We start from the raw sequence: 13,201 nt of genomic DNA on the forward strand, positions 1-13,201 counted from the left end.
AGGTTGCGGGTGGCTTACTCAACGAATCCCCAGAAGCATTTCCAATTCCACCCGTAGAGGGCGTCACAAACGCGCAAAACGTAACCGTTTCGTTCCAAAACGCGTTTTTCAGGCGGACCGACCCTCTCAAAAAGAAACACAGACTACTCTGCGGATGGTCTCACGGTCCAAACCGCTGCGCACACACACACACACACACACACACACACACACACACACACACACACACACACATAGCCATTAAACGAAACGGGTATTTCTTACATTGATGCTCCTACATATTATCATGCAAGTACCAGTTAAAGTTACTTTCCATCCCTCATATACCGTGTGCACAGTGCACATCCCATAACCCACACACTGCACATCATTTCGGAGCTCATATCTTTGAACGGGTAAGGACTAGTGTTTTATAATAGAATTATACTCTCTTATACTTTACACATTTCTAAAAGGGCATTTATTTAACAGAGTATAAGTCACACTTCTCAGCCAATCATTAAAGCCTGGTTTGTACTGGTATAGTTGCGTGCCAGTGTTGTGCACAGAAATGGCAGATCTACAAGATCACACAATGCAATGTGAGTTTGTAAATCTACTATTTTCGGCGCAAGACACCATGGGTAACTAGTATAAATCAGGCTGAACTGTTTTACCCATTTGCATGTTACATGTTATCACTTTTAGGCAACTAAACCTGATACTGATTCTACTGTATCAAGGTGTATATTTATAAAGGTCTGCACCTAATGTGCAACATCACATGGGTTAGGCTCTGTGAGTATTCAGCAGTGATAGGAGTATATAATAATACACTTTATTTATATAGCACTTTTAAAGACTGTTTTGTAAAGTGCTTTACAAACTAAAATAAATGATAAAAATAAGCTTTTAAAGTAAAATTATACTTTTTTGACCGATGTCCCCCAGGGGTCTATATTAGGGCCCCAACCAACCATTTTTCCCTTTATACCAAATCCCTTCAATTTACAAGCTCACAACACAACAGTTTTGTCAACATTTTATGCCACAGACATACAAAATGGTCGATCAAAGAATATTACCAGAAAGACATAGACCTAGCCCTAAATGTACAGCATACTAGTGAACTCTTAATGTGCCATAGTGTCTATTCCAATGTGCTACACCTACATCTACATACCTACAGACAGCCAGCAAGTATGCTGGCTGTATAAAATCAACAATATCTGGTCCTAATCTATTCACTGTATACTGACTGCAAACAGGCATCAATGCTGCATGGTCCAAGTCTATTCCATGTTTAGGATTAAATAATTGGGAACAGCTCATAGTGCATTACGTGAACAGAAAAGGATTATGATGAAAAAGGAAAAAGAACACGTTGATGAAAGAACAGGGAGACATTGATAACCCCTGGTTGGGTTGTGACCTTGTAGTAGATACATGTTCACTGTTTCATGTGGGTTTAAAGATGACTGGGTGATGAGACTGTGGAACATACCATATACTTTGGTGCCCTCTTGTGGTCAACTCATAAACTAGGGGTTTGTTTGTCTCTCCAACATAATGCAACCCATTATCAAACCATATTGTATTAATGCTGTATCCAATAAACACCCATACCCACGTCTACATGTCAAAGTAATACAACCAATTAATTTTCTGTAGTAGTGTTTCAATAGTACAAAGATATTTGTGAGTGATTTTCTTTTAGATTCGTTTTTTTATAAATATATTTTTTATTGGATAGGACAGTAGACTAACAGGAAATGGGGGGAGAGAGAAGTGGCAAAGGTCTTCCGGATCGGGAATCGAACCGGCCACGCCGCCAGGCATCCATGCCTATGTGGCAATGCCTAAATGGTATGAGCCTGGACCAGTAGGCCAGCAGGCACCCCAGTGTGAGTGATTTTCTTTTGTTAAAATAAGGGTTAAATAGCGCTTTATTCTGAGAGTCTACATGTCTCTCGTCTCCAGCTCTTTATTAAACAGAAAATACATTTTCAGGGCGGGATAGCAATCCAATACAGTGGATGAACTGGAACAATTAATCTGAAATTGTTTTTCCTGTTTATCAAAGAGAGATGTAGAGACAGGGACAGTTTACTTAAAGATGGGGAGCCATGATTTTATTCCTCCAAAAAACATGACGATCAGGCATTGATTACTATGATTATTATACTAGGGGGAAGATTCTTTCCAAAAAAGTGTACAGAAAGAGTTAAAATTGTGTTTTTTTTTATGTGGCCACACCCACCTGTTCATTAAGTATGCCTGGTTGTAGGCAGCGTGGTTTAGAGGAGAGTGGCGTCACGCTTTGATTTCGCCGCAGACTGAAAGTGGCATTCTTAGCGAGCCTCTGCTGCTCTTCAGCCCCGTCCGGCCCCATTATAACCGAGGCATTTTCACTCGCTGGTAAGTAGACTAAATCACGTCTTTTTTCCCCCTTTTAACACATTCATGGGCCTCTCCAAGTTATAGTCCAGTCATTTTAGGGTTAGACCTAGAACAAATTGCAATAGTAGCAAACTCAACTGATTTTGTATCCTCATTATGTCCTTAGTGAGGGAAAAAAAGTCCCAAGGAATCCCACCGGGGCAAAGTTTTGAAAACGACCTATCTACCTTCACTTACTATACACTACAATATAAAGGAAAAAATTACTGAAAGAAAATCTGCTTTAAGTGGGATGTGAGGGGTCTAACTAGGGGTTTGTCATCATGCTGAATCCATTGCAGGCATTTGTTTTGCACAAAAAACATTCTGTGGGCTAGAAATGGCCTTAGAAAACAATACACGTATGGGTGCGTTTTCATGTTAGTCGGAGGCCTTAGGGTTTTTTTTTTCTCGTGCTAATCAGTCTAAAAGTTCAAAATTTTGCACAGATGTAGCTCAGGGCATGCTCTAATGATTTAGCTAGGGCGCCCGAGTCTGCAACATTCGGGGTCGCCACAGCGGCCAAATCAAGTTGGGCTCCCATCGACTTTAGTGATGAAAAGTGATGAGTCATCACTTTTCAGAGTTTTGTTGGTGCTGTGGCGACCCCGAAGGTCGCAGACTCGGGCGCCCTAGCTAAATCATTAGAGCATGCCCTGAGCTACATCTGTGCAAAATTTTGAACTTTTAGACTGATTAGCACGAGAAAAAAAAACCCTAAGGCCTCCGACTAACATGAAAACGCACCCATACGTGTATTGTTTTCTAAGGCCATTTCTAGCCCACAGAATGTTTTTTGTGCAAAACAAATGCCTGCAATGGATTCAGCATGATGACAAACCCCTAGTTTGACCCCTCACATCCCACTTAAAGCAGATTTTTTTTCAGTCATTTTTTCCTTTATATTGTAGTGTATAGTAAGTGAAGGTAGATAGGTCGTTTTCAAAACTTTGCCCCGGTGGGATTCCTTGGGACTTTTTTTCCCTCACTAAGGACATATTGAGGATACAAAATCAGTTGAGTTTGCTACTATTGCAATTTGTTCTAGGTTTGGACAAATTTTGGCCTAAAATGACTGGACTATTAGGCAACATTATTAAAAGGGGGGAAAATACGTGATTTAGTCTACTTTCACCAGCGAGTTAAAATGCCTCGGTTATAATGGGGGCGGACGGGCTGAAGATCAGCAAAGGCTCGCTAAGAATGAGAACAGGTTCCATTCCAGTAAGCTAGGCTAAGCTAGCTTTCCGCGCTTACAATGGAAGTCGATTAGCCTTACATTAATCGTCTCCTGTAGTAGCTTCTGCTTTGATGACGTCTATGGCTACAGGAGAGTCTTAACGCTTTGACAGACAGGTCGGGAGTATGGTCTGCAAAACTGCTACTGTGGCTCTACACATGCATACATGCGAGACATATCTTCCGTACAAGTTCTGCAAGGTGTATGCGACTTGTAAGGTAGCCTTGTTTAATGTATAAGTCCGTATTGTTAAATAAAATGAGTTTTTACCAAGTGTGTGTCTTTTCCAAATCGAGCAGCTCTGGTCTGGTTAAAGATGGCTGCACTTATCACGTGACGTTCATCCATTCCCCCATTCGTTCATACAAGGACATGACGTATGTGTATACAGAATAATGCTTCCAGCCACCAACGGGCGCTGTTGCAGCTAACATTGTAGCAAACGAGGAAAAGCAGTACACTTGGTAAAAACGAATTTTATTTAAAAATACGGACTAATACATTAAACAAGGCTACCTTACAAGTCGCATACACCTTGCAGAACTTGTACGGAAGATATGTCTCGCATGTATGCATGTGTAGAGCCACAGTAGCAGTTTTGCAGACCATACTCCCGACCTGTCTGTCAAAGCGTTAAGACTCTCCTGTAGCCATAGACGTCATCAAAGCAGAAGCTACTACAGGGGAGGATTAATGTAAGGCTAGAAGTCGATGTAAGTGTCATAACTCTCTCTCTCTGGTGCACCCCATCCACATTGAATCACTGCATTAGATGCAAAGGAATTACTTAAAAATCAGCTCATGTTATGGGGCGGAATTGTACAACTCGAGCAATTCTTGATTCTGGAATTACTCGGAATTACTGAAAATCTCCATAGAATGTAAGGCAGGTTAGTTACTTAGCGTAAGGCAGGTTAGTTACTTAGCGTCGGCAGGTTAGTTACTTAGCGTAAGGTTTACTGAGGTTAGGTTTAGGGTTGGGGGTAGAGTTAGGGTTAGTTTTAGTGTTTAGTTTTAGTGTAGTTAGCCAATAGAAGTTGCCTTGCCATTCTATGGAGATTTTCAGTAATTCCGAGTAATTCCAGAATCAAGAATTGCTCGAGTTGTACAATTCCGCCCCATAACATGAGCTGATTTTTAAGTAATTCCTTTGCATCTAATGGGTTGTAGGGTGGGTGGTGACCCAGCTGAAGTTAGCCACACCCACAGTGTTGGGTGTATGGTAAAAGGGGAGGGGATGATTGTATGATGTCATTAACTCAGTGTTTTTCGAGTAGGCCTTTTGACTCAGAGGCTTGCAGCTTCCAGGAAGAAACCAAAAATACACAAAATGTGTACATTATAACATTATAACCACACCCGCTGGTCTATTAGAGTAGACACGTACAAAACAGAAAAAGTACAAAACTATGGCACCACCTCTTTAACAAACACTCTAGTCTATAGCAACGATTATTATCAGAATATTCTTTAACCTTTTAACAAAAAAAAAAAGTTTTGTTTCAACCCAAAAATATCTCGTACCCTACCTTTAATTGTAGTTGGCACAGTATCATTGGGCTTTACCAGCTGTTTCTTTAATGAGGTCTGCAGTGATTCCCTTGGGTGTGTTGGAAGTGTGTTAACAAGGTGTTGTTTTAACATGGGACACAAAGCGCTGGCTTTCCTAGTTGGCCGTATAGTACCTCCCTGTCTCCCTCCTCCGTGTAAGCACATTAACAGGTGTGAGCAGGGGCGTCACAAGGGGTAGGAAAGTGGGACTGAGTTACTAGGGCCCAAGGTGGAGGGGCCCTAGTAACTTTAGCTATTGAAAAATAGCAGATATACAAGCTCACAGCGCGGCACCGAGTGCCGCGCTGCAAGCTTGTAGATCTGCTATTTTTGAAAAGTCGTGAAAATATGTGCAAATCTTTGAATATGTATTTTTTAAGCAAACATTTGTAACTCAAATTCTTGGAGGGGTCCCTGGAACTAACTGTTTTGAGATGGGGGTCCGTGGCCAAATTCATATCATTTTGGGGGTCCTTCACATGAAAAAGTTTGAGCATCACTGACATGGAAACATGGTTTTCTTGCCCACATTTTCACAATTTCACAATTTCACAAAAATAGCAGATCTACAAGCTTGCAGTGTGGCACTCGGTGCCGCGCTGCAAGCTTGTATATCTGCTATTTTTCAATAGTTAACATTCATGGGGGGGCCGCAGTGAATCCTTGTACCCAGGGCCCAGAGTTTGGTGTGACGCCCCTGGGTGTGAGGGTGCCCTGCAGGCCTCTGCACAGAGCAACGAGTGAAATCCCATAATAGTACTATACTGTATGGGTTGTCAAAGTGAAGTCATCATGGACCATCAGGAGAAAAAAAAGGGGGATTCCAAAATCTCTTTCTGGGGAGCACAGGCTAACCAAGAATAAGTCTGTCTTGTTAGACTGTACACTGAACTATCCTCATGTTGAAGCAAAGCAGATGTCAGTTTTACACTCATCTTACAAACTGTTGTTTTTACTCTTAATGTTGTTTCTTCAAAGCCAGATTTCCTCTCCCAAAATAAATTGTTTTCCCATGTAGCCTAACTGGAGATGTTCCAAAAGAAAACGAATGGCTTTTGTTAGTCTATTCTTTGCACGACGTCATGACCTTTGTTGTGTCTTTGCAATCAACTCTGTCTGATTCAAGTGGCTAGTTGTTGTCTAGAGGCACATGTATGCAGTTAAAAAGGTTTGTGGGGATGACTGATTTAGGTATGTAGTCATAGTCAAATTAGTTTGACTCAGGCCAGGTGTGACCGCTTAAATCAGCCATCTCCCTTCCCAAAAAGGTTAAGGAGTAATACTGCCTAAATGCTGCTGCTGCTGTTGTGGTCCTCCCGGAAACACATTTTTCTTTGTGAAATCATCATCATGATTTCTACAAGTGCTCTGGGAGCAAGGAACCAGAAGTAGGCATTCCATTCATTCTCATCCTATGGTCCAAAATGTTTTTTGTAAACTGCAAACAAAGCTTAGCCAATATATAATATATAAAAATGTTATAGCCACAGATAAAGATGATGGATGGACATTATATTGGACGTATGCCCAGGCAGGTTAGCCTGGCATTAGCCAGACTGATAACATGGATTCACCCACACATTCCTCCACGGTCTGGACTTCGACCCATAGGGAGCGAGTGTGAGAAATCAGAAAATGATTAGGCCAATCAGTGACTGCGTTACACTATTCAATTGAAACGCAGTCACTGATTGGCCCGGTCATTTTCTGATTTCTCATACTCGCTTCCTATGGGTCGAAGTCCAGACTGATACCGTGGAGGAACAAACACGATCTGTTTCCACAGGCTATGTCTCGACCCTGACATAGAAGCCACCCATAACCATTACAGCTTCCATGTGGCCTAAGGAACTCTGCACTCAACTATTTCTCCCACGGTCCCCAGAGGCGACCAATCTTATGTGGGATGCGTCCCCTCACGTCGCCCCTCTCCTAGTGCCAGCGCTCCAGACTCTAATCCTCCACGCTGTACCTGGCAGAACGCTCCGGCGACACCGGCTCACAGCGCTGCCGGCCTCAATGCAGCCCGGCCCGGCCCTGCTTACCGGCACCCCTGCTAATCCCTCCCACACCAAAGGCCCAGCGGGAGCCCAGAGGGACATAGGGCACAGGAGGTGAATCCAAGTATGTCAGTCAAAACTCCATCCAGAAGGACTCTCACTGTATCTCTGTATTGCACTGTATCTTGACTTACAGTAATACAAAGATCTGAGCTTGGTATTAGAGATTATGGTTTCTGTGTCTGTCACAGTGGAAAGTGTGTGTGTGTGTGTGTGTGTGTGTGTGTGTGTGTGTGTGTGTGTGTGTGTGTGTGTGTGTGTGTGTGTGTGTGTGTGTGTGTACACACGCACACTTCATGTCCACCTGTGCACCAGTGTTATATCCACTCTTGCAGAACATTGCACTAACCCAGGCTATATACAGTAGGGAGAGCTTCTCCGGTTCTGTCTCTTTCTCCCCCACATATCTCTCTATCCTACTGTACACACACATCAACTTCTTTACCAGATGTCATGTCTGTCAGGTGGAAACGTATGTCCAGCGCCAAATGAAAAAAATAAAAAGACCTGTGCTCCAATTGATCCATGCAGTTACTATTTAGTTACAAGCTCTTGTTAATACTTTTCGTGGTTGCAAATATTTGCAATAAAAGAAGTCTGCAGACTGGTGATGCTGTAAAAGCCTGCTGTATTTTTATTGCGTCGTCAACATTTCGATCTATTCAGATCTTCTACAGGACATAATATAGAAAAGCAACAGTGGAACGTTTTCAGCATCACCAGTGAGCAGACTCTAATTTCTTTTATGATACTTTTGCTTGTCTTGCACCTCGGCCGGATGTGCGTGCAGCCGTGCACTACCTTCCTCATAAATATTTATAATACCCACAGCCTTAAACACTTTCACTTTCAAAATGTATCAACTGCAATCTATTTTATTTTTTTAAGATTTGTTTTGGGGCTTTTATGCCTTTATTGATAGGACAGTAGACCGACAGGAAATGGAGGAGAGTTGCACGGCAAAGGTTGTCTAGATCGGGAATCGAACCAGCGACGACGCCATGACATCCATGCCTATGTGGCAATGCCTAAGTGGATTGCGCCTAGACCAGTAGGCCAGCGGGCGCCCCATCATCTGCAATCTAACTATTTTTGAGTGAAACTTTTGTATGACAAAGTAGGCCATTCGTTTACGAAAACAATCATAAGACGTTGCAATATAGAGATACAAGGTTTCTGCACAAGAGCGACAATGTGCTCTTTTCGTAGGTGGATGAAACTTAAAGGAGGAAACCAAACAGAGTCCCTGTGGTCTGGTGGTTTTTCACTGCTTAGAACCCTTCTTCTCCTCCACCACCTCCTCCTCTCATTTTGTTGTCATCCGCTCTGTAAGGTCAAGGGTCGTGGGGAGGGGGGGACTGGGGTGAAGGGTCTGAATGGAGAGCCTGGGGACTGTCACCGTTAGTAGGGATTAAATTGCTGCCATGTGGGGAAAGGCACAGGCATAGCAGAGTCACACACTCATCAGCGTATACATATATTTAGGAACAGAAACTCATGGAACCGTAATCCTCTGGAAACAAAGAGTGACACGTGCGTGCACGGAACACGCACATGCACGCACGCACACATAGGCCTACACGTACACGCACGCGCGCACACACACACACACACACACACACACACACACACACACACACACACACACAGTCACACACACACACACCATAATAAAATACTTAGTAGACAGCAGCAGTCTTCTTGCTATAGCCGTCAGATTGACTGTGCCTTCTTGTTATTTGACACAGTTCTGTTCTGACTGTGTACTACACTGCTGAGAGCTCGCACCAGAGCTGAGGCTTCAGCCTCACCGTTTCGTTCTAGCTGTCTTGTGCTGTTTTGTTTTCATTTTTGTTGTTTGAAATGTAATATTTGCTTATTTATTGCTTTTCCTTTCCTTCTTTCTTTTTTTAAATTTATTGTTCTATTGTTGTTTTCTTTGTATTTCGTGAGGGAACCGGGGAGAGTGGGGTTGTGTTGGGGTTGTATGTCTTTATACTTGGAAAATCCTATAAATAATGTCATATTTGTATATGGCTCATGACCGAAATAAACTATAACTATATAAATAAATGAATCACCCACTCTTTTTCTAATCATGATGTTAGAGAAGCTGTCTGGTAATCAGAACTAAGGTAATCCGTTTGGCCTCTGCTGCAGGTCTAAATGTGTTGAAGTGTCACTGAGCGAGACTTTTAACTCCAAACTGCTCCCCCCTGCTTAACCAGCTGAGCAGCCATCAGCTGGGTGAAGCTGGAAACAGAATCTACCCCGCAGGAATAGTAAGGTAATCAAATCAAAACAAATGTGACGATAGTGACTTTTATTAAATAGTATTGCTAGGCTGACACCCGTTGGGAAAGATGCCTGTTGGGTATGATGCCCGTTGGGAAAGATGCCTGTTGGGTATGATGCCTGTTGGGAACGATGCCCGTTGTGGGCGATGTCTGTTGGAACGCGTATCCTTCTGCTAATGTCAGTCTGTGTCCCTTTTAAGCCCATATATGGTGATCTTTGTATCTTTTGTATCATGCCCAAATATGATGTCCAGGCCAGTCTATGATGTCAGTCCTATGACGTAATATAGATTAATTTATTTCATTGTTTGGACAACTGCTGACCCTGCAGACTTCCCACAAGGCACGTTGGTCTGTTCTCTGCGATACGTAAGATGGGTGTGAAGTCAATCACGGTTGTGAATTATGCAGGGGATGATCGGACAGAGATTTCACGCCTTAATAGATACATTTTCAAATGAAAATATGATAAGGAGGCACTCAGCAACAAGGGAAGGATTGGGGGTAAGTCCAGGGGGTGTACTGTACATCAAGCTGCCACACACTACAGAAACAGGAGATAGGCTCTTGCCCTATGGGCCTCATGGCTCTGCAAGGCTTACTAGACCATTACTTGTCGCTTGTGATGACTGCATTCAGCCTCACATAGGCCTATGTCACATCAAGGGCACACTCCAGCCTGAGCAAATTCCTTCCACTTTGAACCCCTCTGTACAGTTTGCTTTTTCAATTAGTCCATAGATCAGAGCACAAATCATCATTTCTACTTCACAAATTGTGTTTTCGCTCTCTCTTCATCTTCCACATTGTTTGTCGGAAGGCCTCTCACAGCCTTCAAGATAAAAAGTTGTTTATCTTGGCATCGGTTCAAATAGTCTGTGGTCAATTGCCATGACATCTCTATCCCAGTCCTTAAAATTCCAAATTCCTGGGAGTCGGAACATTTGGTTTTAAAGAATGTGGCGGCGACTCCATTTAATGAAGCCAAGTCGGCTCCACTAATTAGTCAAGTCCAGTAATGGGCGGAATCCCAGTTAAACAAAGCAGCCAAATACCTGATGGTCATCTTCTCCCAGTGGGGAAAAAAATGTCCACATAGAATGCGTTCTTTTATGCTAATTGTGGCGGGGGACATCAATTGAGATGGCTAAGGGGGATCGGCTCCATGGCTTTTATGTGAAATACAGAGCATATCCTATTATTATAAACAACATATTACAGGCCATGCTACATTTTCTTCCCATAGGCCTATAGTCTCTCTTCATAATGAGTTGGAATTGTACTTTAAGGGATATTTCACTTTAAAAAGTCATTGACCGCTAACATTGTTTTTCGACTTATGTCCTTGCCTGCCACCCTTTTTTCACTAACCTTTGAAAATTCTTGGAATATTCCACGATGCTCGCATTCCACCACTCGTCCCATAGAACACAAGGCTTTATCCTGTTTTTTTTTTTTTTTTCAAAACAAAAGTGAACGCTGGTTTGTTTTCCGATTACGTCATCAACGTGTCAGGTGACCTTCCGGTTACCCCGGAAATAATTGGTGATCCGTAAGCTAGCGAACAGCGCCATCCAGTGTCACTTTCCACCACTTGTCCCATGTTGGAATGGGGGGATGCACCCAGACTAACACTATGTGGATTTTTTAGTATATTGTTTGTTTCTATAAAAACGGAAACGCTGTTTGTGGTCCAGTGACCTTGGAAATAATTGGTGACCCTAGCGAACAGCACCATCCAGAGTAAAAAAATAAGCAACTCATCAAACTCGGTGGCAGCCTGCACCATTGGCTATAACTCGTCAAACTCGCGTAAAGCAGTCAATGAGTATAATGTCTACTCTGACATTTATTTGCACCCCAGGTCCCCAGACGAAATGTGATATTTATTAGGTCAGACACGCCTCCTCCTATAGTCTAGAGTAGACCTATTCAACTTCAGTCTCCATTTCAACCATTACACTCATTTAAAACACACATCCCTGACTGATATCATCTTTCTAATGCTTGAAGGGTCGTGTTTTTTTTTTTTTTAATAAATAAATAGATAGAAAGCCCACCTCAAAGCACACTCCATGAACCATGCAATGAAGTTCGAAGTTCAATTTGCTTATTAGCCTAGCCTATAAGTGGGGGTCTGATCAAATAAATATCAAATATATGACTAAATATTGAATGAAGCAACTTATAAACTGTCTGATCGAAGTACACACACACACACACACACACACACACACACACACACACACACACACACACACACACACACACACACACACACACTTGCAACACACACACACACACACACACACACACACACACACACCAGAGTAGGCTTTCTCAGTTCCAGGTCCAGGGTGCTGAATGTGGGCCTACCCTACAGTAGGCTAGCTGTCCATACTAAAATGACAGCACTCAAACTGTCTGAAAACTGAGCTGAGGTGATAGTGATACATATTGGGCAGGTGCCAGGTGGATACGTTCTCTGGCGGACGCGGACATGAGAAAGGCATCAGTTTAATAGCCCATTTTAAAGACACATTTTACAGCCACAGTAGGTAGTCGATGTAGCCGTACCTACCAATTAAAAAACGCTGACATGGCACTTTTTTCTTGGATGTCAGAAGAACGCCGCGGTCGCATTCCAGTGGCCTATGACATCTTTTGATCATCACAACAAAAGGCCAATGATGACTTTGAACTCTGTGTGTGCGCGCGCACGCGCGTGCGTTTGTGTGTCGTTTTCCCAGCTCGGTTCGGGATTTGCTGGCCAGAGACATGCCTCCCTCCGCCTGGCTCCTTATAGCTCCGTGGAGGCAGTGGTACGGACATCGCCGACAGAGACCACAAACACGGGGCATTCCCTCTTTAAACAAGGTCTCATGACTAACAGGCAGGGCTCCCTCAGTAAGCAACAGCGAAGGGGACAGCAGCAAAGAGTGACAGGGAGGAGGATAAGCAGCGACACAGTGGGATCCACACAGTGACTGACCGTTGACAGAACTGGCGGGGATCAAGCGGACAATACCTCACCTGGACGCCAGGTAGGTTTCAGCATGACATGTGTCACTCTCTGACTCTGAACGGATGCAGCCACTATTAGGACACCGTGATGATGCTGTAATCCTATGAGCTAGGAGTCCTGTTGTCAATGTCATAGAATATTCCAAAATCGAACTATATCCCATTTAATCGCCCTTTCTATTAATCTTTAGTGTTACTTACAAAAGAAAAAGAAAATGCATAGTCTAGACTAGGCTACTTGCAGCATATTTTTCATTATGTTCTACAACAATTCTATTAGCCTAATACTGCTGATTTTGCCATTTCATGCAGAGTCTAATGCCTTTAGATGTTTTATGTTTTATAATTGAACACATTTATTACATTCTAATTAGCCAAACATAAAATAACTAGCCTGCCCGCCCTACACTCATGCTAACTCACCTTATGTGTGATGGATGGATGAATGGGTGAGAAGGGCAGAGTGATTCCTAACAGAAAGTTGCCCATTGCCCACAGACCAGACTGGATATGATGCATACACCTAATTACCTATATATTTCTATTCTTGTCTCACATAGGCATCTTTGGGACTCCTGTTATTCCACCCTTGGACCTACAACACAGAGGCC

Source organism: Nannobrachium achirus, assembly GCF_963921795.1.
Source record: "Nannobrachium achirus genome assembly, chromosome: 22".
In the NCBI taxonomy this organism is placed as follows: domain Eukaryota; kingdom Metazoa; phylum Chordata; class Actinopteri; order Myctophiformes; family Myctophidae; genus Nannobrachium; species Nannobrachium achirus.